This window comes from Dromiciops gliroides, chromosome 2, assembly GCF_019393635.1.
Source record: "Dromiciops gliroides isolate mDroGli1 chromosome 2, mDroGli1.pri, whole genome shotgun sequence".
Classification (NCBI taxonomy): Eukaryota; Metazoa; Chordata; class Mammalia; order Microbiotheria; family Microbiotheriidae; genus Dromiciops; species Dromiciops gliroides.
Window position 1 is genome coordinate 26,376,805 of NC_057862.1, and position 24,075 is coordinate 26,400,879.

The following is a 24,075-nucleotide window of genomic DNA, read 5'->3' on the forward strand; positions in this document are numbered from 1 at the left end:
TTTGAGAGGGAATTGGGGTTAAGTGACTTGCCCAGGTTCACACGGCTAGTAAGTGTTAAGTGTCTGAGTCCGGATTTGAACTCAGGTCCTCCTGACTCCAGGGCTGCTTCTCTATCCACTGCACCACCTAGCTGCCCCCAAGTTATTCGTATGAGACTTAAAAACAAAGATTTTTAGTTGAAGTCCCTTGAGACATGGGCTGTGTATGTGGAGGAAGTAGTTCAGCTTTACTTTTATTTGGTGTTTGCCTGATACATAAGGAATTGGTAGTAAAGGGATCATTGTGGACCTTTGGTGCAATAATTGATATTGCACTCCCCATGGACTTTATAGTGGAATAGGGGACACAGCTAATGCTTCATTCATAAAAAAAGTTGTTACTTTAAAATCTTTGAAAATTTCCTCCCTCACTGATTGACCTTTCTTCCCAGTATTTCTTTCTCCCTGCCACTGACAAGTGTATATAACAGGATCATAGATCTAAAGTTAAAAGGAACCTCAGACATAATCTAAACAACACTCCTACCCTGTTTTACAGTTGTGGAAACTAAGGCATGGGGAGAATGATTAGCTTAAGATCACAGATGCAATAAGGATCAGAGGTTGATTTAAACCCACACCTGATTCCAGAACTAGTCCTCTTTCTACTGTCTCCTGCTATAGCTTCAGTAACTGCTTTCTCCTTCTACTGTGGCTTTGTGGCCTCTGTCTGTTTTTCCTTATATCACAATTACCTTCTTTTTTTGTTCTTCCTTCTGTTTTCCTCCCAGTGGTTCTCCTTTGGGCAGCCCTGCTCATGCTGCTGAGGTTGAAGCAAACTGAGGCTGGGGGTTCTTATCCCTTTGATCCTATTCTTAAAAAGAAATGGACATGTATTTTTTTATTATTAAAGGATGTGGCTAGAGCTTTTCCCCTCAGACTATATCCAATGGATAGAATTCCTCTGAGTCATCTCATAGCATTCTGCTTCTCTACTACCTTTGTTTTTCAAGTTCACTTTTTCAAAATTTAATTGTCTCAGGCAATTGTGTTCTCTGTGCTTTTTTTCTTCCAGTACAAAATATAATCAAAATCACTCCCAAATTATCTCTAGACTTCTGTTTCATGGCACATATTGCCTCTATTTGTTTGGATTTTCTCATGGATAATTTAATGTGGGTTACAATCTAAGTTTTGCAAAGAAATTTACTGACTTCAAATGACTCAGGTGTAGCAAATATTGCTACACAGCTAAATTGGTATTTATACCAGTAAATATATGCAGAGAATGCCTTTGGTTCAACAGAGTGCAATAATTTCTGAATTCTCCATGAAGATAAGAATTAAAGAATCCAGATTGAAAAATGATACTGGGGAGGTGAAGGCAACTTTAATGGAAAGGCTACTGTCAAGAGCACCTCTATTTCACTTCAGCCATCTAAGTAAGAGAATGATCAATAATGCATTGCTGGTGTTTTCTACATAACATTTCATAAATTCTTTGAATCATCTGATTAATATCTAGTATGTTTGATTGGCAACATGGCATAGTGGAGAGTATGTGGGCCTTTGTGTTATGAATACTTGTATTCAAACCTTACCTCTGACACTTGCTAGGAGTGTGATCCCAGGCAAGGAACTTAATTGCTCTGTGCCTCATAATGCTCAGTTTAGGTTATCTACTAAGCCAGTACAGGCATATTTTGTTTTATTGCTTGTTATTTTATTGTACTTAGGAGATTTTGTGTGTGTATGTGTTTTACAAATGAAAGGTTCAAGGCAACCCTTCATTGAGCAATTCTATCTTCACCATTTTTCCAACGGCATATGTTCACATTATGTCTCTGTATCACATTTTAGTAATTCTCACAATATTTCAAACTTTTCATTGTGATTATATCTGTTGTGGTGATCTGTGATTAGTGATCTTTGATGTTACTATTGTAATTATTATGGGGCATAATGAACTGAGCCCAAAGAAGATGGTCAATTTAATCAATAAATGTTCTGTGTATTTTGACTGTTCTATCAACTGGTTTTTCTCCCACCTCTCTGTCTCTCTGTCTCTGTCTCTGTCTCTGGGCCTCCTTTTTCTCGGAGACACAATAATATTGAAATTATGCCAATTAAAAATCCTACTATGACCTCTAAGTATTCAAGGTGGTGCAGTGGATTGAGCACCAGCCCTGGAATCAGGAGGATCTGAGTTCAAATCCAGCCTCAGACATTTGAGACATTAGCTGTGTGACCTTGGGAAAGTCACAACCCTAGTTATCTAACAAAAACACCCAAACAAAAAAATAAATTTCCATAGCCACCCCAACCTTCAGCAGCCTTGATCATATAGTAGCCAACAACATTGAGTCAAGACCCTCTACCAGAAAAAAACATATTACAACACACTGAAAGCTCAGATGATGGTTTTTAGCAAAAAAATTAATTAAGATATATACATTATTTTAGACATAATGCTACTGAACACTTAAAACACTATAATATAGTGTAAACATAACTTTTATATGCATTTGGAAACTAAAAAAATTGTGTCACTCACTTTATTGCAATAGTCACTTTATTAAGGAAATTTGGAACTGAATCCACACTATCTCCAAGGTATACTGGTAGTTTTCAAACTTTTTGGTCTCAGGGCTTGTTCATAACCTTAAAAATTATTTGGGATCCAGGAAGAGCTTTTGTTTATGTTAATTATATCTATTGATATTTAGCATGTCAGAAATTGGAACATCTTAATATTATGAAGAGCACTTTTGACCTTGTGGATCCAGTGAAAAGGAATCATGGACACCCAGGGATCCTAGGGCAACACTTTGAGAATGTTTCTACTAAGTCATAGATGAATTCTACCTTAAGTTGAAGAAAATAGTGCATTCACGGGGAGCTATCCATGGTACTGAAACTTCAATTCCTACTATAGTCACATTCATCTATTTGAAGAGATTGTGTTAGATCCAATCATAGTTTTATCAGGAGCCAGGGTAAATCTTGGTGTACAAATGCTTGTAGGTATAGGATTTAGAACCCAAATACACCATCTCCATGTGAAAACTTACAACCTTTTGAATGAAAATGTAGTTCTGCTCACCTTTGTTATCCAATTGTTCTAGATCTTGGCAAAATAGTTTGATTATCTTCAGACAGATTCATCCCAAAAACCTCCCTTAAAGACACCCAGAGAAAAGAGTCTCCATTATGGTGTCTAACAACCTAAATAATTCTTCCTTGAGTCTAGCAACAAATCTCCATCACGGAGTCTCTGAATTGGAAGAGATAGTAGAGACCACCTTCTACCATTGATATCACATGGAGATTTCCCTTTATCACATACCCAAAGAAGTGGCCAATTAACCTTTGCTTTAAGTGTCACAAATCAGAGAGAGCCCACCTACCTTTTCCTAGGATGGTATATTCCACTTTTGGATACTGGTTATTGTTAAGTAGTTTCCCCTGCTATGAAAACTATATTTGTCTTTCTGAAACTTATCTCCATCACTACTATTTCTGTTCTCTGAGGCCAAGATGAACAAGAGTAATCTGTCTCCCAGGTGGCAGTATTTCATATCCTTGAATACAGATATCATGTCTCCCTAAACATCCTTACTTCCAGACTACATACTCCAAGGAATCCTATTCACTAATATGGTCCCTTCCTCTTATGCTCAAAGCTTCATGGAGGTAGTCAAAACTTATGGATTGTGGATTCTGTTTTAACATTTTAGAAACATTCCTACCATATATTATTTTGAGCACATCCCAGAAGATCATAGATTTGCAGGTAGAAGTGACCTTAAAAGTTATGTAGTCCAACCTCCAATATAAGAATGCAGATCCACTGAGCTTAACTAATGTATCCAGGTTTATAATGCAGGAAGTAGAAGAACCAAGACTAGTATGCAAGTTCTTTTAGTATTCCTCAGAATTAAAAGTACTCTGATTCTATATTCAATTCCATTTCCTTTGTCCTCTGCTTTTCCTAATGGGGAATGTCATTGACCAACCAGTTTTGGTGATGGATCAGTTGGGGGCAGGGCCTCATACCTGTACCTCCAAGTAATTCATTATAGACCCTTTTGCAGAGGGCTCCCCTTCAAAGATTGAAAGTCACAAATCAGCAAAACTTGACAAATTGTATGTAATAAATAAAATACCCTCAGACAGGAGGAAACTCAAGGCAAGAAAGTTCATGTTATTGATTAGTGGGTGTTGAAATGAGTGTGCTTTTTACCTTCAAAGATGAAACAAAATAAACAGTCAAAAATAAATCAACCCAATGCTATTACCACAATAATCAAAGCTAAGAAGATCTCAAATCCCTGAACATCCCTAAATGTCCAGAGCATATATCTGCTTTTCTGTAACCTGCTTACTTGTACAAGGCCATTTGGACAGCACTTTTTGAGTAAGTAGGAAAATTCCTATCTTTGCTAGGGAATCTCTAATAACCATGAATGCTACTTATTTGAATGAGGGAAATAGATATCTAACTTCAAAAATGTGTGCTTATATGTGTGTATGCATGTGTTTATAAAAGCACAGAACCACAGATTTACTCACTGCCATCGCCTTCTCTAAAAATGTGAGGGGAACAATCTTAAAGGTAACTAGGAATGAAAAATTCTCTCATTGGAAACCCAGGAATCCTTTCAGCTCTAACTAATCCTGGCTCATTCAGACTCAAATGGGCATCAAGGTAAGAAAGAGGTTACTTCAATTTTATAATTTCATTGGTATACACTTAATGAGCTGGGTCAAAATGTGTGGCCACTAGTAAACCAGGCTCATGTGGAGTACATGTTCTGTACATGTTAAATAAATAAGCAGCAAGATTATATTTTGCTTCTAGACTAGCCTTGGTGATGTCTAATTTTCCATAGTGTAAATGTTTTTATGTCTTTGAAACGGCCTTTTTCCAGAAATCACTCTAGCTTGGTGACTTTATGTGCAATATAATAAATCAATGAATAAACAAATAAACAAATGCCTTTAGAATATCCAGTTTTAGACAGTTCATAATTTGGCTTTTCTTTTATTCTGCCCAGAAAACTTCTTAAGTATTGTGAGATGTATGGGTGGACCTGTTTAACTAGTCATTCCTTGGACTGTAACTGAAAAGGGAAATGATGACATGAGAAACCTTTCACAACAATATTTTTCCTCATTTACTTCCTTTGCATGACTTTCAGATAATTTGGTAAAGTAAAATTGAATTTTCAGTTATTTATTTTTCATTTTAAGTATGCTCCATCAACACATTTGGATTGAAATTCAAGGATGAGATGAAATGGAAGGGGAAATAGACTAGTTATTACTTAAAAGTTTGACTTGTTTGTGCCAGCCTGTTCAGTTCTCTCTTAAATTTCCTCTCTCCTCCAATTGATGGACAGGTGGATTACTAATTAATCCTTTGGCAAAATAGAAAAAGTTGGTCATTTTAGGTGTGTTTTCTGAACAGGGTAAAACTCTATATTGTAGAGAATGGTTAGGATTTAATACAAATTACAGGTCATCTTCATGCATTAAAATGAATGAATGAAAAAGGCATTTCTAAAGTGTTACCATGTGCTAAATTGCCAGAGATACAAATAGAAAAGGCAAGAAGACTTTTGTCTTCAAGAAACCTGTTGTTCTAATTGTGTGAGGACAGCACATATAAAGGAGTGGTGGCCAGAGAGGGTGGTTTTTTGTTAGTCAATTTACAAGTATAGTGAGATGAGTCATAGAAAAATATTGACACATTCTTTCCAGGAATTTTAGTGTTGATTTGGTTATTGTTCTTAGAGATAAAGATGGAAATCTGGGTTTCAGTGGACGAATGTGGTTTATCACAGTATGGTATGGATGATGCTAGATGTGGTATGATGATGTTGGGAACAGCAAAATGGTGGTCAGGGTTGGGTTATGAATGGTGTAGTCTCATCAATCAGACATGTGCCTCTTCTCATGGCAGTATATCTTTATATTCAGATGCCTGGGAATTAGGAGACTTTAGAATGGATATTGTCTTTAAACATCTTGAACAAATGGGGAATATTCCATTTGGAAAAATTAAATGGGGATTATTTCAGGCAATTTCCATTTGCTACCACCATTTTGTTCAACTGAGTCAGACCTTTTTTCTGGGGGATGTTAATGAAACTTATTATTCAGAAGTCATGTAACCTCCATTTCTCCATTCTTTCCCTGCTTTAATGGTATTCTTCTAACTTCTTTCCCTTGACATTTCCTAAAATGAAGAGGACAAACCTAAATGACAGTGGGCAAGGAAGGATAGTATTATTCATAGTATTTTGGTTTGTTTTATTATCTGGTAAAGCATAATTAAGAGAGCTATATGGGAATTGGGTATGGGACACTTCTGAGTGGTTAATAGAAATGACCCATTTGTATTGTGCCTTAAGATTTACCAAAGACTTTTTTATAGGCTATAAGGAGATTTAGAACTAGAAGGGACCATAGGGGCTATGGAGTCTAATCCTCTCATTTTACACATGAAGCAATAAAGATAAGTGACTGGCTTTGGGTCACACAGCTAGTAAATGACTAAAGCAGGATTTGAACTCAGATCTTCCTGATCCCAAACCTAGACGCTCATTTTATCCATGATCCCACCAAAGCTTCCTTTTCAGACAGAACCTGTGAGAGAGAAGGAACACATGGTATAGTAGCTGGAAAATGAAGTCCGAAGTCAGAGACTTCTGGAAGGGTGACTACCAACAACAGAAACAGAGCCATTAGGAGGTGAGGAGGGACTTTTGAGAAAAATTAGTTCTTATTTGGACACGTTGCATTTTAGACGTTCGTGGGGCTTCAAGATGAGGACTGCAGGTCTCAGAGAGGTGAGGTGATTGCTAGTCTCACAGTTGGTGGGTAGTAAATCCTGGATTTGAAAACAGGTCTCCCAACTCCAGGTCAAATGAATATTGGCTTAGAAACCATTTTACACACTTACGATGAAGGATGAGAAGGGGAAAAGAGTCAGGGAAAGAGAACAGTAGTAGATGGTTTAAGATGTTGATATTTTGTTCAGATTTGAGGAGCCCTGTCCAAAATGGTTTTAACCAGAAGATGGTCTATTTGCCAATTTCCTCAGTGACCTCCACACTGAAAAGACTAACAATTTGAGGTTTCAATGGTTAGGATGTTCCCTATTCAATGTGGAAAAACAAATCTTCTATTATTAGGACTGAACACACATTTCTTTCCTTTTTATTCTCATCTAGATTTGCTCTGACCCATGTATAGTGCAGAAACCTGGCTCCAGGCAGACTTGTATAGCACACAAAGAATCCTTAAACCAATTCCAACTTCTGCCAAAGTGAAGGCAAAAATCAGATTTTTGAGTAAAAAAATCCCTAGGGGGAGATGAGCGAGGGAAAAAGGCCAGAGTGATGTTTTGCAATGTCCTTTGCTGACCCCCTCCTGTTTCTCTGTTTCTGCTTTGCTTTGAATGCGTCAGGCCTTACCCCCTTAAACAACAAACGTTCCCATATCCACAAGGCTGGCCTTCAGGTGCTTTCAGTTTAAAGAATCCAGTCACCATGTCGAGGTAATAGGAACGAAACAATAGCTGCCTTTCTAAAGTGCATATTGAAAAATGAACCCTGGACAACAAGAGAATTCATGCCTGGCTATTGCGAATGGTCAGGACCCACCATTGAGCCCTAGAGTTATTGTTTCACTTCATAGGAGATGATTCAAAAATTTTTTCTGTATGTATTTTCAGAATGCAGTATAATACATGCCAACGCCAGGATTTAACCTGTGAGATAACTTGTCTGTTTTCAGGGGCTCCTGTCATGTTCTGCAAAGCTCTTCTCAGCTAAAAAAGATTGATTTTTTTTCTGTTTGACTAGATATGTATCCTATAATCTTTCCAATTTCATTCTGTTTTACTCCTTTAAACTCTAACCCTGTTGTGTAATTTACTTTCCTCTGTGACATTGGGGAAGTCACCACCTTTCTGGCCTTCCACTTCCATATCTGTAAAATCCTGTGTTTGGACCAGTTTGACTGTGGAAGTCCCTTTAAATTCTGGATCTAAGGTCCCATGGAATGTTTGAGAAATATCTCTGTATAATTTCAAAGTTTTCTTTGGGGGGAGTATTTAAAGGGAGATACATTTTTCCGTCAATTATTGTTATTAGTATTTCAGATATCTGAACGTACTAATCCACAAACTTTACAAAGGAGTTTTTGTGAGGAGGAAAGGTGGTGTAGTAGGGATGTAGCAAACAGTAGCTTACTGTCAAGAAAAAGACACTGAATTGGAGTCCCACATCCTGGATTGACATCTTGCATTTGCTACTTAATTCCTAGCTGTGTTAGCTCAGCCAAGTCACTTCTCAAGATTTAGAAAATACAGCATCTGTGATCTAAGATCTTTATTGCTTCCCTTCACAAAATCAATTGGTTAAAATGGAGAAACCTCTAAGGGTTCTCTTGAACACTGATCCTATATCCCCATGTTAGATTGGAGCCCCTGTGTTAAAACAAAATGATGACAATTTCAAAATCAGTTGCTGAATAGAGATACTGAATATTTCCCTGGGGATTTGAAAGAATCTTGCCCCCAAAATGTGCTGCCAAGGAACCTGTTGTTCTCACAAGGGACACTCAATGAGAGTTCAACTTAGAAATATCCATGTATTACTTTATTCAGATTCTTCCCTGACTATTAACCTACTTGGGAAATTAAATGCAAAAACCTTCGGGAATTCAATATTTAGGTTGCAATTTTAGAATTGCAAATCGAGGATTGCACAGATGCTGTACTTTTCCGCTCTGAGTTTAAGGCATCATTATGTATATGTATGTAAACTGAGGGTAAAAGAACACCATTATGGAAGCATTAACTCCATTTCTGCATTTAATAAACTTGTGTGTTTATATAGTGGTCGTCCTATCATACTCTGTATTTGCGTCGTTGAATGGAGTGTCTGAAGAGAAATGCCTTCATTGTCTTCATAAGGATTTTTTTCCCCCGATAGCTGAAAGAAGTAGCAAATGTATTGAGATGCCATTGTGAGTTTCTGGAAGTGGAAAGAATATTCAGCCAAACCTCAGTTCTATCACAAGAAGCCTGAGTGACCTTGGGTAAGTCATCTTCCTCCCTGAGAATGAGTTTCCTTACCTTTACAATTATTAGGTTAGACTAGATGGCCTCTAATGCTCCTTCTAATTCTCAATATATAATTGATCCCCAACTGTTCTTGATTCTTTGAGTCACAGAGCATGGGAGGCAGAGGTTATCTTTTCCAACCAGTACCTACACAGAATTCCCTTCTACAACATACCTGTTAAGTGGTCCTCCATTTTTTTTACTTCTAATGTACATCCTTCCTCTTGAAGCAGCCCTTTCCAAATTTACATACCTCTACTTGCAAGGACTTTTAATTTTTTTCTCCTTTACATTAAGCCAAGAATCATCAGATCATAAACTCGTAGATTTTAGGGCTAGAAGAAACCTTAGATGAAATCTAGTCCAACCCCCTAATTTTACAGATGAAACTAAGGCACAGAGAAGGGAAATGATTTGGTCAAGGCCACCAAAGCAGCAAGTCAGAGAGCTGGGAATTTGTACTCAGGACTACTGACTCTAAATTTAACACCCTCCCTTGTACCATCCTATGTAAATCATGGCTCTTTTAGCTTTGTATTTCTACAGGCTATGAGGAAAAGACAATGCTGTCTATTAATGCCATCTGAGATATTTTAGTTCCCAAGTGCTGAATGACTAATTACAAGAAAGACCACCAATATCAGGCAATCTCATTGTATGGATGTCAAAGACAGCAACATTCTAATCCATGTATGTATGTATGTATGTATGTATCCATCCATCCATCCATGTATCTATGTATCTATCTACCATGATGGCTAAAAATCTAACTATGATGTCTAAAGATCTAATGTGTGGTTGCCTTAAATTAGAAACTCATAGCACCAGTCTTTGGGGCATTAAGCATTTATTAAAATATAATAGCGGTTAGTAAAGAGAACATATGGAGTTCAAAAGGAAAGACCCTAGCTTTTTGCACCTGTAGCTGCTCCTATTGTGATCTCCAATAGAAAGGGGGATTTCCCATACCTCCCTGAGTGGAAGATCCCTGCAGGCCCACCCAGTTGCGGTCCCCACACACAGCTCCAAGCTAATTGGCTGGTAGCATTTATTGACATGTCTTACAGGCAGTTCTATGAATAGATGTAATTTCTGGATGTTAGTCACATGCTTTCTCCTCAGGACAGCGCTGCCCTGTTCTCACAATGTCTTTCTCAGCAGGGGGTGGCACTCTGATTCTCACACTACCTACCTACCTACCTATCTATCTGTCTGTCTATCTATCTGTCTATCTATCTGTCTGTCTGTCTGTCTGTCTATCTATCTATCTATCTGTCTGTCTGTCTGTCTGTCTGTCTATCTATCTATCTATCTATCTGTCTGTCTGTCTATCTAATCTATCTATCTATAATTAGGAGAGTAGTCCCCCTTCCAAAAAGAGGAAACATATTCTTGTGTCCCCCCCCTCACCATTGCCATTGATCTGTTTAGCATATATTTTGTTTCTGCTTGTATGTGCCTCTGTTGTCTCCCATGAATAGATTGAAAGTTCCTTTTTAAGAGGGATATTTCTTTTTGAGATTATATCCCCAGATTCAAATGGTCCAAAACTTAGTAGGTGCTGAATAAGTGCTTATTGATAGATAGCCTTTGTATACTTGGCACCTAATGCAGTGTCTGAAACAGTATGTGCTTAATAACTGTGTGCTGATTGCTTCATTAATTTCCCCTGTTAATTATTCTGCTTGGTTCTAGAGGACATAATTAGGAGAAATAGATAGAAAATCGTGTCAGATTCCAACTAAATATAAAGAGGAAGATGCTAAAAAATAGGGTTAACCTCAGGTAATTTCTAGCTCTAAATATATAATTTTGAGTTTTGATTACAAATTTCTTCTATATTGTGCTGCTTTCCAAACTGCTGAAGTAAAATATTTACCTGCCTTGAACTCTCAGACATGAATTCTCATCTCCACATTCCTTTTTTTTTTTAAGTGAGATAATTGGGGTTAAGTGACTTTCCCAGGGTCACACAGCTAGTAAGTATTAAGTGTCTGAGGCTGGATTTGACTCAGGTACTTCCTGACTCCAGGGCTGGTGCTCTATGCACTGCACCACCTAGCCTGCCCCCTCATCTCCCACATTCTTGCCCCCATGATTGCTAGATTATGACTTGCTCTCAACTCTAGGGGAGGCCAAGGTGTTGGATAATATATAAAATATATATTGACATGGATACCAATGTAAGAATATGGTAAGATAATAGGGATAGGGATAGAGGGACTAGACCTATGATTTATTTGTATATGGAATTGCTGGGTGGAGAAACGACCTTTTTTTTTTTTTTTGGTAGGGCCGTGAGGGTTAAGTGACTTGCTCAGGGTCACACTGCTCGTAAGTGTCAAGCATCTGAGGCTGCATTTGAACTCAGGTCCTCCTGACTCAAGGGCAGGTGCTTTATCCACTGTGCCACCTAACTGTCCCCAAGATTAGATATTTATATTTTTTGCTTTTTTTTGGGGGGGTGGGAAATGCGGGTTAAGTGACTTGTCCAAGGCCATACAGCTAGTAAGTGTCAAGTGTCTGAAGCTTCATTTGAACTCAGGTTCTCCAGAATCCTAGGCCAGTGCTTTATCCACTGTGCCACCTAGTTGCCCCGACACTCCCTCTTTTGATGTTGGTTGGCACTTTCGATTCAACCTATAGTCTTAGAGCAGTGGTGTCAAATTCATATAGAAAGAGAGGCCACTAAACTCTACATAAGGATTCCTGCATGCTACATACTTAAGAAAAGCACAAATTTTTGTCATTTAATATATTGTGGGCCTAAACTGTTTCTGTCTAAATTATTGTGGAACTAGGTTGGGGTTTCTATAAATATTGCTACTTATAAATGAATGGCTATTGCACCCATTTAGCTAGTAAACATTTATTAAATCATATTAAATGTTAGGAGAGCATTAACCACATTTAACATAAGCTGAACCCCATCCCCACCCCCCAGCACTATATTGTCTCTAAGAGAGAGTACATGGCTCCAAACAGAGTTCAGAAGCCCTACCTTACCTAAAGAAGAGAGAGCTCAGCTACTGGACAGTCTTCCTTGTCTGGCATGGGACTTAGAATGGCATTCACTTTGTGATCTCAGCCTCTTTTCTTCTTCTGATAGAGGTGACTTTTACACTGATCAAAGCTAATTGGCTAGCATCATTCAATTCCATTGGTTGACATGACCTGACAGTGGTCTATATTAAAATGAGTTTTACCTATGGCCTAATGATGTAATGACTTAATGGGGAAGTGTGCAAAAAGACCATCTCTGAAGGACAAGGCAAATGAAGTCCAGATGTGGCTAATCTCATCTAGTCAATCTCCATTTCTATTGATCCACTCATGGGCTAGTCCTAAAAGGGATTAGTTAAAGTTTCTAAGAACTAGGCTATCTGAAGTGGGGTCCCTGGATCCCCCAAGAAATCCATTATTAATAACTATTTTCTCACAGATTAATGTTACCTATGTCCCATTGTATTTTTATTTAATTTTGTTAAATATTCCACATGTATATTTAAACCTAACCTGGTTCACTGCACTCAGAGAGTCACCTACCTGCAACAGTCTGACCACTGAGAGATTATGTATCAGAAGCAGAACCTAAATTCAGGCCTTTCTGACTCCAAAGTGTGTTTGCTATGCACTATGTCATGACTGCCTTATAAAAAAGTAAACAAAGGATAAAGAAAATTCTGTAAAGATAGCATAATGATGCAGGAAATCATCTGGCTCCCCCAAATCCCCCCCAAAATTATTTAAAATGTCTCAAAGTGAATTGCAATAAAGTAACAGTGATAATTAAAAGTTAGGGTAAAGTATTTGTCCAGGCTGGGACAACTTAGGAGGACATTAGGAAAAACCTGACCTCCTGGGATGTAGTCTTGTTAGAAAAACAACTGACCTGAGAAACAGATTGAGGAGTAACAATATAAGAATTGTTGTACTACCTGAAAATTTAAAAAAGATAAAAAAAAAGAATCTAGACACTGTAGTTCAATAATTATTAAGGAAAATTGCCCTGAAGTTTTAGAACTAGATGATAAAATAGAATTTGAAAAAAATCCAGCAATAACCACCTGAAAGTAAAAAACAAAATAACCTAATCTTAAAGAGTGAATGAGCTAAAGAACAAGTCACAGGAATTATAAATAATTTTAATAATAGTAATGTTAATAATGAAACAACATACCAACACCTATAGGATGCAGAAAAACATTAATAAGAGGAAAATTTATATCTCTAAATGCTTACATCAATAAAATAGAGAAAGAGAAGATGGATGAATTGGATGATGCAATTAACAAACCCTAGAAAAAGAACAATAAAAATCCCTCATTAAGGACCAAATTGGAAATTCTAACAATTAAAAATTAGATTGGTAAAATGGAATGTAAGAAAACCATTGAATTAATAGATAAAACTAAGACTTGGTTTTAGAAAAACAATAAAACAGTTGAACTATTGATTAATATAATTTTAAAAAGAGAGAAGAAAACCAAATTACTTGTGTCAAAAATGAAATGGGTGAATATATGATTAATGAAGGTGAAGTCAAAGCAATTATTAGGAGTTATTTTGTCCAATTATATGTGAATAAATGTATCAATTTAAGTTAAATTGAAGAATTTACAAATATTATATTTACAAATATAAACTGCCTAGATTAACAGAAGAGGAAATAGAATATTTAAATAAACCAAACCTATTTTATAAAAAGAAGTTGAACAGGCCATAAATGAGCTTTCCTACAGAAAAACGCATTCAGACTAGATGATTTACAAGTGAATTCTACCAAACATATAAAGATCAGCAAATTATAATATTAAATAAAGTATATGAAATAATAGGGAAAAACAGAGTTCTACCAAACTCCTTTTATGAAGCAACTATAGTGCTGATATCTAAATTAGGAAGAGCAAAACCAGAGAAAGAAAATCAAAGACTAATTTACAAGGATACAAAATTCTAAATTAACTACTAGCTAGGAAATTTAAACAATGTGTCACAAAGATTATATATTTTGACCAATTAGGATTCATGCCAAGAAATGAGAATTAAAATAACTGAGATATCTCATACCTAAGATATTGGCTAAAATGATAGAAGGGAAAAATGACAAATGTTGGGGGACATATGGGAAAATTGGGACACTAATACATTGTTGGTGGAATTATGAACCTAGCCAGCCATTTTGGAGAACAATCTGGAATTATATCCCCCAAATTATAAAACTGTGTATACCCTTTGACTTAGCAATACCACTATTAGGTCTGTTTCTCAAGGTGATGAGGGAAAAATGAAAAGACTTATATTCTAAAATATTACATGAGGTTCTCTTTGTGGTGGCAAAGAATATAAACAGAAAGATGCCTATCAATTAGGGTATGGCTAAACATGTTGTTGTATATGATTGGGATGGAATATTACTGTGCTATAAGAAAGGATAACCCAATTGATTTTAGAAAAATCTGGGGAAGACCTGCATGAAATAATGAGGTGAAATGAGCAGAACCAAGAGAACATTGTATATAGTAACAGCAATATTATTCAAAAAATAACTGAACAACTAATTATTCTAGGTATCATAAATACTCAAATTATTCACCACAAAGGACCTATAAAGGAAGATGGTATTCACATACATGGAAAGAACTAATAAATAGAAGTATGCATGACATGGTTTTACATACATACATGGGGAAGCTAGGTGGCGCAGTGGATAGACACCGGCCCTGGAGTCATGAGTACCTGAGTTCAAATCCAGCCTCAGACACTTAACATGTACACACATATAAAATGATGACCCTCTCCATTGCAGGTTAGAGAGAGAGAAAAAAGTTTAGAATTTAAAATGCAAGAAAAAATTAATTTTTAAAAAGATCAAGATAAAAATTAGAGTTTTTATAGAAAAATATAAACAAAGTTAATTGTAGTTAAATTTTTTTGAGTGGGGGAAACTATTGGGGATTAGAGAGGTCTTCACATAGAAACTGATGTTTAGATTAAGTTCTGAGAGATGCTAGGAATTCTTAGAAGTGGTGAGGATGGAGTATATCCCAGATATGAGGGACAACTTATACAAATTTAGGGGGATGGCAGGCAGAATGTTATGAGGAACAGCAAGAAGGAGAATTTAGCTAGACAGTAGAGTAAATGAAAGGGAACAATCTATAAGCAATCTGGAAAGGTGGGATCTTGCCTAGGAATGAAGGACTTTGAATACTGACCAGCAGAATGTGCATTTGATCTTAGAGGTAATAGAGAATCACAGGAATTTAGTGAGCAGGGTAAAGAAATAGATGATCGCTAAGGTGGTTTGAGCTCAGAATTCTAAGTACATGAATTATAGCTCTAGGGAACACTTTAAAATGAGCCCTGTCCTGGGAACCAGAGAGTCCTTTTTGTATTGGGGCACCTTTAGCTTTTTGTTTCTTCAAAACACAGTTCAGGTGATATCTTCTACACAAGATCTTTCCTGATTCCTTCAATTATCAGCAGTCTCTCCCATATGTAATTATTTTGTATTTCTCTGTAAGTATAATAGAGGCGTGAGTGTGTGTGAGGCTCAGACTAACCAATAAGAACTCAGTTCTAGTATCATGTGTAGGGGTTTCTGCCTGTTGTACATCTATACAATATTCTATGAACCATTCTGCTTACTATGTGGTAAAGAAAAAAATGGCTACTCAGCCATAACTCATTATAAAAACAAATGGTATGAACAAGTCAAAATTAGTACTCTCCTTGGGAGTTCAAAAGAAGGGGAAGAAATGCTATAAGTCTGAGGGTGAAGCAGTCCCTCCTCAATGTGTTTGCCATGTGGCTTCAAACACATGACACCTATGTAGCTTCCATCTTTGTTGTGTCTATTTTTTTCTTGCTCTTAGGTGAAGGAGTATGAGAAAAAGAACAAATATGTGAGCATTCCAGAGGATCAGTGACAGGAATCAGTGGCAAAAACTGCTATAGTATTACACCCAAGCCAGATGATGCCCCAGATCAGCCCTGAGGGATTGATCTCAGCTATGAAATGACCTGGCATCTGAGACACCATATCCTGCATACAAAAAAAAATGCCTTGTCCAGTGGCCATGGTGCTTCTCAAAATGAATTTGATGAGGCAAATATTTAGTAGCAACCATGTTAAGTGTAAGCCTGCTCTTCACAGGAGATATGGGGTGGTATGTGGGAGGGCGTGCCTCCAGTTCAAAGACAATGCGTTTTTATTTCTGTTCTTTCTAAAATCAATAAATATGCCTTTTAAAAAGCTTATTAAAGTTATTTATTTATAATACTGAGGAGATATCAATAGATTAAAGGATATTGGAGGAGAAAATATTTATGATTGATATGGGATGAAACATCACATTTGGGACTCTGTATCTGCATGTGGAGTAGGAGAATAAGTACTGAATTTTGCTAAATAAGTATTTTGTATTTACCTAATTGTGTAATTCTATACCCTTTCCTACCACTAAGAGTATAAGCCTCTTGAAGGCACGGGCTTATGTCTTTTTGTGTTTGTTGCTTTAATGCCTGGCATGCAATAGGTGCTTAATAAATGCTTATTGAATTGCATTATACTTCCTACCTAGGATAAGATGTGACTTTAGGGTATGGGCTTATAGGCATAAGGAAAAGGCTACAAAGAGCAGCAAAGTAAGACCAGACATGTGTAGGTAGGGCAGCCACTGTCTCCAGGAAAAGTGCTTCGGTCGGGATTTGCAGAGTGTTTGGGAGTTGCAAAGCACCCCATGTTAAGTCCCAGATACAATGGGAATGCCATGATGAATCCAAAAGGCAAGCATGATGGGAGAGTTGAACTTTAATAAGGTCAAGAGATTACTTTTACTTTCATTTCCCAACCCTTTAGGGAAAAGAAAAAGCAAATTGGGCACCATGGGGAGCAAAATAAGGAGGAACAGAGTGATATTTGCACAAAGGACCCCCACAAAACAAGCCATCTTTGTTCTAAATAAACCAGTGAGTTCTTACATACAGGCACAATCAGAAGGAGCCCTGATCAATTACCTCATACCAAAGACCAGAGCAATACATGAGTTCCCCAGGTGTATCTGAATTTCAAACATGATATTATGTTCATGGGTTTAACGATAATTCAAAGTTAGTTTTGAAGTTTTTGCATTAGAAGATAATAGCCTGCTGTGATTGATGAGATGAAACAACCCTTTGAAGACATATGCTGGTGTGGTCTTTGAAACCTCCTTTGATAATGTAACTCCAGAAAAGATGCAACAGAAAATCGAGGAAGTAGAGAAGAGATGAGCCAGATTGAGTTGTGGTCTCTGGGCTACTTTGGTATTCTTCAGCGTGGTCAGTCACTCAAATTAGGTTATAAGGAGAACCGACTTTCTTCCCTTACCTGCTTGAGTTGGAAAAATACATTTTCCCCCTGAGAGTCTGAGAACTTAAATGCAGGGAGGAAATGAATGCATTCTTTCAAAGCACTTGTCACAGTGCCTATTACATCGTAATCCTTGTTGACAAAGACTTCAAAAGTTGCTTTTGCCTTTTCTAGAATTCTGGTAGCAAGTACCATAAGGTTGAGTTAAAAGAAAAAAACTACATTTATACATATAATATGTAAAAATATGTATCTTATATACAATTGAATATTTAAAACACATATATTATTGTCCAATTGGGTCTGACTCTTTGTGACCCCATTTGGGGTTTTCTTAGCAAAGATACTGGAGTGGTTTGCCATTTCCTTCTTCAACTCATTTTACAGATGAAGAAACTGAGGCAAACAGGGTGAAGTGACTTGCCCAGGTCACAGAGCTAGTGAGTGACTGAGGCTGGATTTGAAATCATGAAGAGGAGTCTTCTTGATTCCAAGCCCAGCGCTCTTATCCATTGTGCCACTTAGCTGCACCTCCCCACCCAAATTTGTGTACACATTCATAAGCAGTAGAGTGAATCTAGTCCTTGGCAGTCATCTAATGCAACTCTCATTTTACAGTTGGAAGAATTGGAGGCTCTGAGAAGTTAAATGAGTTGTCCAAGGTTACACAGATATAATAAATGATTTTAATATATGGAAAACACTATAAATTATCATTCCTCCACTGTAGCTGTGGATACATTTTCCCCTTTTAGAACATATGTGAATCTACACAGGTACATGTATACTTTTTCCCTTTCTGACTTGCTTTTTTTCTTCCCCCTTATTCTCTTAATCCTTCTCCTCCTCCTCTTTTTCCTTCACCAACTCTTCCAACCGATAGCTTTCTGAATCCCTTTGGATTCCCTGTAGCCCTCCCCAGAATTGCCTAGATAGCAATAATGGTTTCAGTTTGGATTTCTATCCCTACCATCTAATCCTCCTCTAATCCACCTCTATATGCTATAAATGCAGATATATCATCAGGTAGGAAAAAAAGTTTACCCCCAGAATATAAGGATGGATGCATATCAATCTGCAAGCATGTTAAGGGGCATTAAATGCCAGACCCTATTCCACATGAAGATTATGCCAGAAATGTTATTTGTTCTTCTGGGTCCACAGCAACCCCTTCATTTAGGGGTTCTTAATCTTTCTTGGGCATAGCACAGTAGACAGTGTTGGACTTGAATTCAGGAAGATGAATTCCAAACCTACCTCAGTTACTTATTAGCTTTCTGATCTTGGGCAGCCTACTTACCCTCTCTTTCCTCAGTTTCCTGTCACATGAGGATAACAATAGCCCCTATCTCTGGGAGTTATTGTGAGTACCTACTGAGATAACATGTAAGTTACTTTGCAAAAGAGAGGAGTGTATTAGTGCTAATTATTGTTGTATAATAAAAAAGTTCTATCTGGCAATTTGATGAAATCCATGGTGAAGTCTGCTGAAGTCAATTTGGTGGTCATTTTGACCAATCTGGTGAAGTAATTTCAGAATGATATTTTGAAATGTATAAAAGAATAGACAGGGTCACAAAGGAAACGAATTATAGTGAAATATGATTATCAAAATATTTATTAAAATAGGTTTATTTATTCAAGGTTAAGAAACCCTGCCTTAATTTAATACCTTCTCTCTCCCCAGCAGAAGTCATTATTGTTCATTCTTGCTTGACCCTGAGTGTCATGAGGAAAACAAAAGCACTTTGGATCCAATTTGCAGACTGTGAGACAAAGGGCATTTCCAAGATCAATTTTCTTATTTTTTCATGTTCCTTAAGCAGAAATTGATGTGGAAATTAAGTTTAGTGGAAGGCATCTATGATAGGTTGGGCCCATCAGTTCTGTTCCTGGACCTTATGTTTGTGACCCCTTCTATCCAGGTGAGCTTCTTTCCTCTCATTGCTGTCATATGGAATCCAAGTTCATGTGAAATACCCAAACACAGAAATTTGGCTTCTGGTTTTAATTGTTTTGAAAGACTCTTTAGATAAAAGTGACTATAAAATAATCAATAAAATCACAGAAATACAGTCACAGAATCCTAGTATCAGAAAGGAACTCAGATACCTACTTGTTCAACCTATACCTCAATACAAATCCCTCTATTACATTTCTAGCACTTTTAGCCTCTTCTTGAATACTCCTGGTGAGGTAAGACTTTCTGCTTCTGGAGGCCGCCCATCCACCTTGGAATGACTTGAGGTGATAGAATTTTTTTTTGCTATCAAGACATAGTTGTTTCTTTGCATCTTTCACTCATTAATCCCAGTTCTACCTTCTAGGGCCAGGCAGAAGAAGGCTAACTTTTCTCTCTTTTCTGTATGACAATTCCTTCAATTATCTGAAAAAAAGCTACCATACTCTTTTTAATCCTTTTACTTTACGTCCTCCTTTTCTTCAACTAGTCTTCATGTAACCCAATATATGGATCCTTCACCATCTTGGTTGCCTCCCTTTGTTAAACCATCCAGGTTTAACAATGTTCTAACTAAAATATGACACCCAGAAATGAACACAACACTGCAGATGCAGTTTCAATAGGTCAGAGTGATGTGGAATGATCATCTTATTGATCCTGGAAGTTATGTCTCTGTTAAAAATGTGTCCTCTTGAGGGCAGCTAGGTAGCACAGTGGATAAAGCACAGGCCCTGGATTCAGGAGGACCTGAGTTCAAATTCGGCCTCAGACACTTGACACTTACTAGCTGTGTGCCCCTGGGCAAGTCACTTAACCCTCATTGCCCCACAAAAACAAACAAACAAAAATGTATCCTACTCTCAGTTGCTACATCATTCATTCAGTTCAAATACATTCAATCTGATTCAACTGATGTCATATTTTAGCCCAATAAAACTCAGAGCTTCTTTAGACAAACTGCCAAATCTAGCTAGTCCTCCCATATCTTGTATGAGGGAAGTTTATTTTTTGATCCTAGATATAAGACTTTCCATTTATTCCTATTAAATTTCACCTTATTAGAATTGGCACAATCTTCTATGCCAATCCATAGGCTTTACTATTCCTGCAAAGCTCTACGAATTCAAAAAACATGAGCAATTTAAGTACCCAGTTCAAGGGAAGGGATAATTTTTTTTTTGTCTACTTAGTAAGTTTCTATTGTTTTGTCATTTTCACCTAGACATTCAAGGTGACTGACTTCCCTAGATTGGAACGGGCCAATTTTCAGAGTCTGCTATCTGAGAAGATTTCAAAACCTAGAAATAAACTGATTACTAGACTTGTTAGCAATGTGCTTAGGGAAAGTCTATTTTGGAACTCAGTAATGAGTGATAATAGGGTAGAAAAGCTGGTAAAATAAAAAAAATTAATTTTAAAAAATGATTAGCTTTTTCCTCATATAAAGTGTCCAAGATTTTATCTTGGAGATGATTGGCTTCATGGAGGAAGCCATTAAATAAGTGTTGTGATTTGTTAACAGAGGCTTTCTTTTTTAATGTTTCATTAATTGATGAAGTAGTGAAGTGTTTTGATATCAGGCCACATGAATTTATATTGTATTTCAACTGTGTTGTGTCATGGAGTAGTAATGGGCACTCAGCTAAGACAGTGTTTCTCAGAAAAGCTGAGGCTAGGAATTTTTGTACTTGATAGAAGAATTGGCATAGAGAAGGACTATAGGAGAAGCTTACCCAGGGTAAAGCCAAGTGCTGAAAGGCTGGCTACTGTTGGGGTGGAAGCAAAGGAACATTGTGTACTGAGGCCCAGGGTTCTGCTCATTGGTGGTGGTGGTGGGGAAGTGTACCCTGAGACAAGAGTTTTATCACTTTTAAATTGGGAAGAGAGGCTCACCTTTGGAGTATGGTCACAGGGTATTTGTGGTAGAAAGAAGCTCTGGGATAGTGCTACAACAGCCTCTAAATTTAAAGTTCTAGCTGGCTCTTTCTAGCTATGGATCTGGTCCTCATATTTCAAGTATGATAAATGCCCTTTATAAAAAATGAACGTTGTGGACCCCTGTATGATAGTAATTGTATTATTAAGTATCTGTCAAATGAAAAAAAAAATTCATGACAAAAAGCTACTATAAATTCAGTAACATTTTAAATTAATTCTTAGTTTATTAATCATGACCATATCCACATACATTTGAAAATTAGTAGTGCATATATGTGTTAGACATATTATTTATTCAGTCTACAAAGGTACATTTCTGAATGCATTATACTGTCATGTTTATTTTGGTGAATGATTGCAATTCATTTATTAGAGCTAAATATAGTTCAATATTTTATTAGACCTAAATAAAGATAGGAATGACAATTTTTCTGGGTATCTGAAAAGAGGACATCAAGTAATGGCTAGAGAATTTATCTTAGAGGCCAGGTACTCTCTCATTTTCGAGATGAGAAAAGTGAGACATAGATGGGATAATTGATTTGCCTAAAGTCATACAAGTACAAAATGACAGAAATGTGGTTTGAAGCCATGTCCTCTAACTTAAAATCCAATGCTCTCTTTCTTCCTTTCTTTTTTCTTTTTCTTTCTTTCTTTCTCTTTCTTTCTTTCTTTCTTTCTTTCTCTTTCTTTTTTTCTTTCTTCCTTCCTTCCTTCCTTCCTTCCTTCCTTCCTTCCTTCCTTCCTTCCTTCCTTCCTTCCTTCCTTCCTTCCTTCCTTCCTTCCTTCCTTCCTTCCTTCCTTCCTTCCTTCCTTCCTTCCTTCCTTCCTTCCTTCCTTCCTTCCTTCCTTCCTTTCTTTCTTTCTTTCTTTCTTTCTTTCTTTCTTTCTTTCTTTCTTTCTTTCTTTTTAAATGCCTTATCTACTTGGAAACTAGGAAGGAAGGGGAAAAAAAAGCATCATTAAATGCCACTATGTGCTAGACACTTTGCTAAGCTTTTTACAAATATTGCCTCCAATTTTCCTTATAAAAACCCTGGGAGGTAGGTGCTATTATTATGCATGCCTTGCAGCTGAAGAAAATAAGGCAGACTGAAGTTTAGTAGCTTGCCCAGAGTTATAATGCTAGTAAGTATCTGAGGTCAGATTTGAACTCAGGTCTTCCTGACTCTTAGTCCACTGTTCTATTCACTATGTCACCTAGCTTACTAGAATGAAGGAATTCCTGATAGCATCAAGGTATTGGCAACATTGCTCTTCTCCACTATTCTGTAGCATATTTGCTTCTTCACTTTCCCATGAACTTCATATTTTTGCATAAGTTCAAACTTTGTCAAGTCATTATTTCTAATTCTCACATTGTTTGAATTTATTAAATGGTTAGTTTTAGAGTCTATTGAGACTCTAAATAAACAATAGAATTGTAAACAATACAGTTTACAAAGGATTGAAAGAGATTATCACTCAGAGGCTAACAAAAATACTTATGTGGTGGGTGGGGCTACAGTCATGTGGCAACACAGAAATCAGGGAACTCTAAAGTTGTGGTGGAGTGTGGGATGTTGTCAAAGAGAGGCATGGGTGAAAAAGACTATAGTCTAGTCACATGGTGGGATGGGGATATAACAGTCAGTGTGTTCCTCCAAATGTCAAGAGAAATCAAGGAAGGTCACCTGACATGCTGGGTTGACCATTTGTGGCAAACTTATTGGAGGACTCTAGCAAAAGTTGTATGGGCATGGATGAGTTATCCTGTTCTGTTGATGGAAATAACAACATTGATGCAATCACAAATCCATTGGAGTACTTGAGTTTAGCCTCAAAATCAGGTATTCATTATGTTGGATCAATGAAGGTTTTTCAAAATTTGATAATCGTATTTCACTCTAAGAAGTATATTTTATAATCCTAAGGCTTATATTTTGTGCATTTGGAAACATGATTCTAAGAAAGGGTCCAGAGGCTTCACTGGACTGCCCAAGGGGTTCCTGATACACAAATGGTAAAGAATTCCTGATCTAAATGGAATACCCTGTGATTCTTCATATAAGTTGAAAATTAACATTTTCTTTCATGCTAAATAGGAAGGACAGAAGCAACTAGATGTGACTTTTATTTGCTCTTATTTTCACAAGTGGTAACATTATTGCTTTACTGACTATTTAGGGCAATTCTATCATAGTATAATTTTATTTTATTGCCAAGAATTAAAAATATTTCTCTCTCCATCAGCTCAATACACAAACAGCATAATCCAATGTACCTATCCCTTTCTTTGCTTATTTGAGCTGTCATTTATGCTAAGCTGCTCCATGAATCAACTTTAATATTTAATAATTTACCTTAATATCATCAAGCTAAAGGTTTTGCTTTTATTTTAATGTCAATATGTCCAGCTTGTGTAGGTCTTTTATATGATTTGCAGCACAGCCTGGCAGGCATGTAGAGCAGAGGAAAATAATAATAAAGAAAACAAAGCCAGTTTTCATTGATGGAAATTTCCAGCTGTTTTGTACCAAAAAATCATCAAATATAATGAAGAGGTCTGAAAGATTTAAACTGCCAAGATTACCTAATTAGCTGGATGCATTTGAAATGGTACCATCAGGTTTATCGAGATGAGGCAATGAGAACGGCTGTTTTTGATGAGGGTGGAATTGTGTGAGCATTGTCATTTACCTTCCATTATTTTTAGTAGGGGCT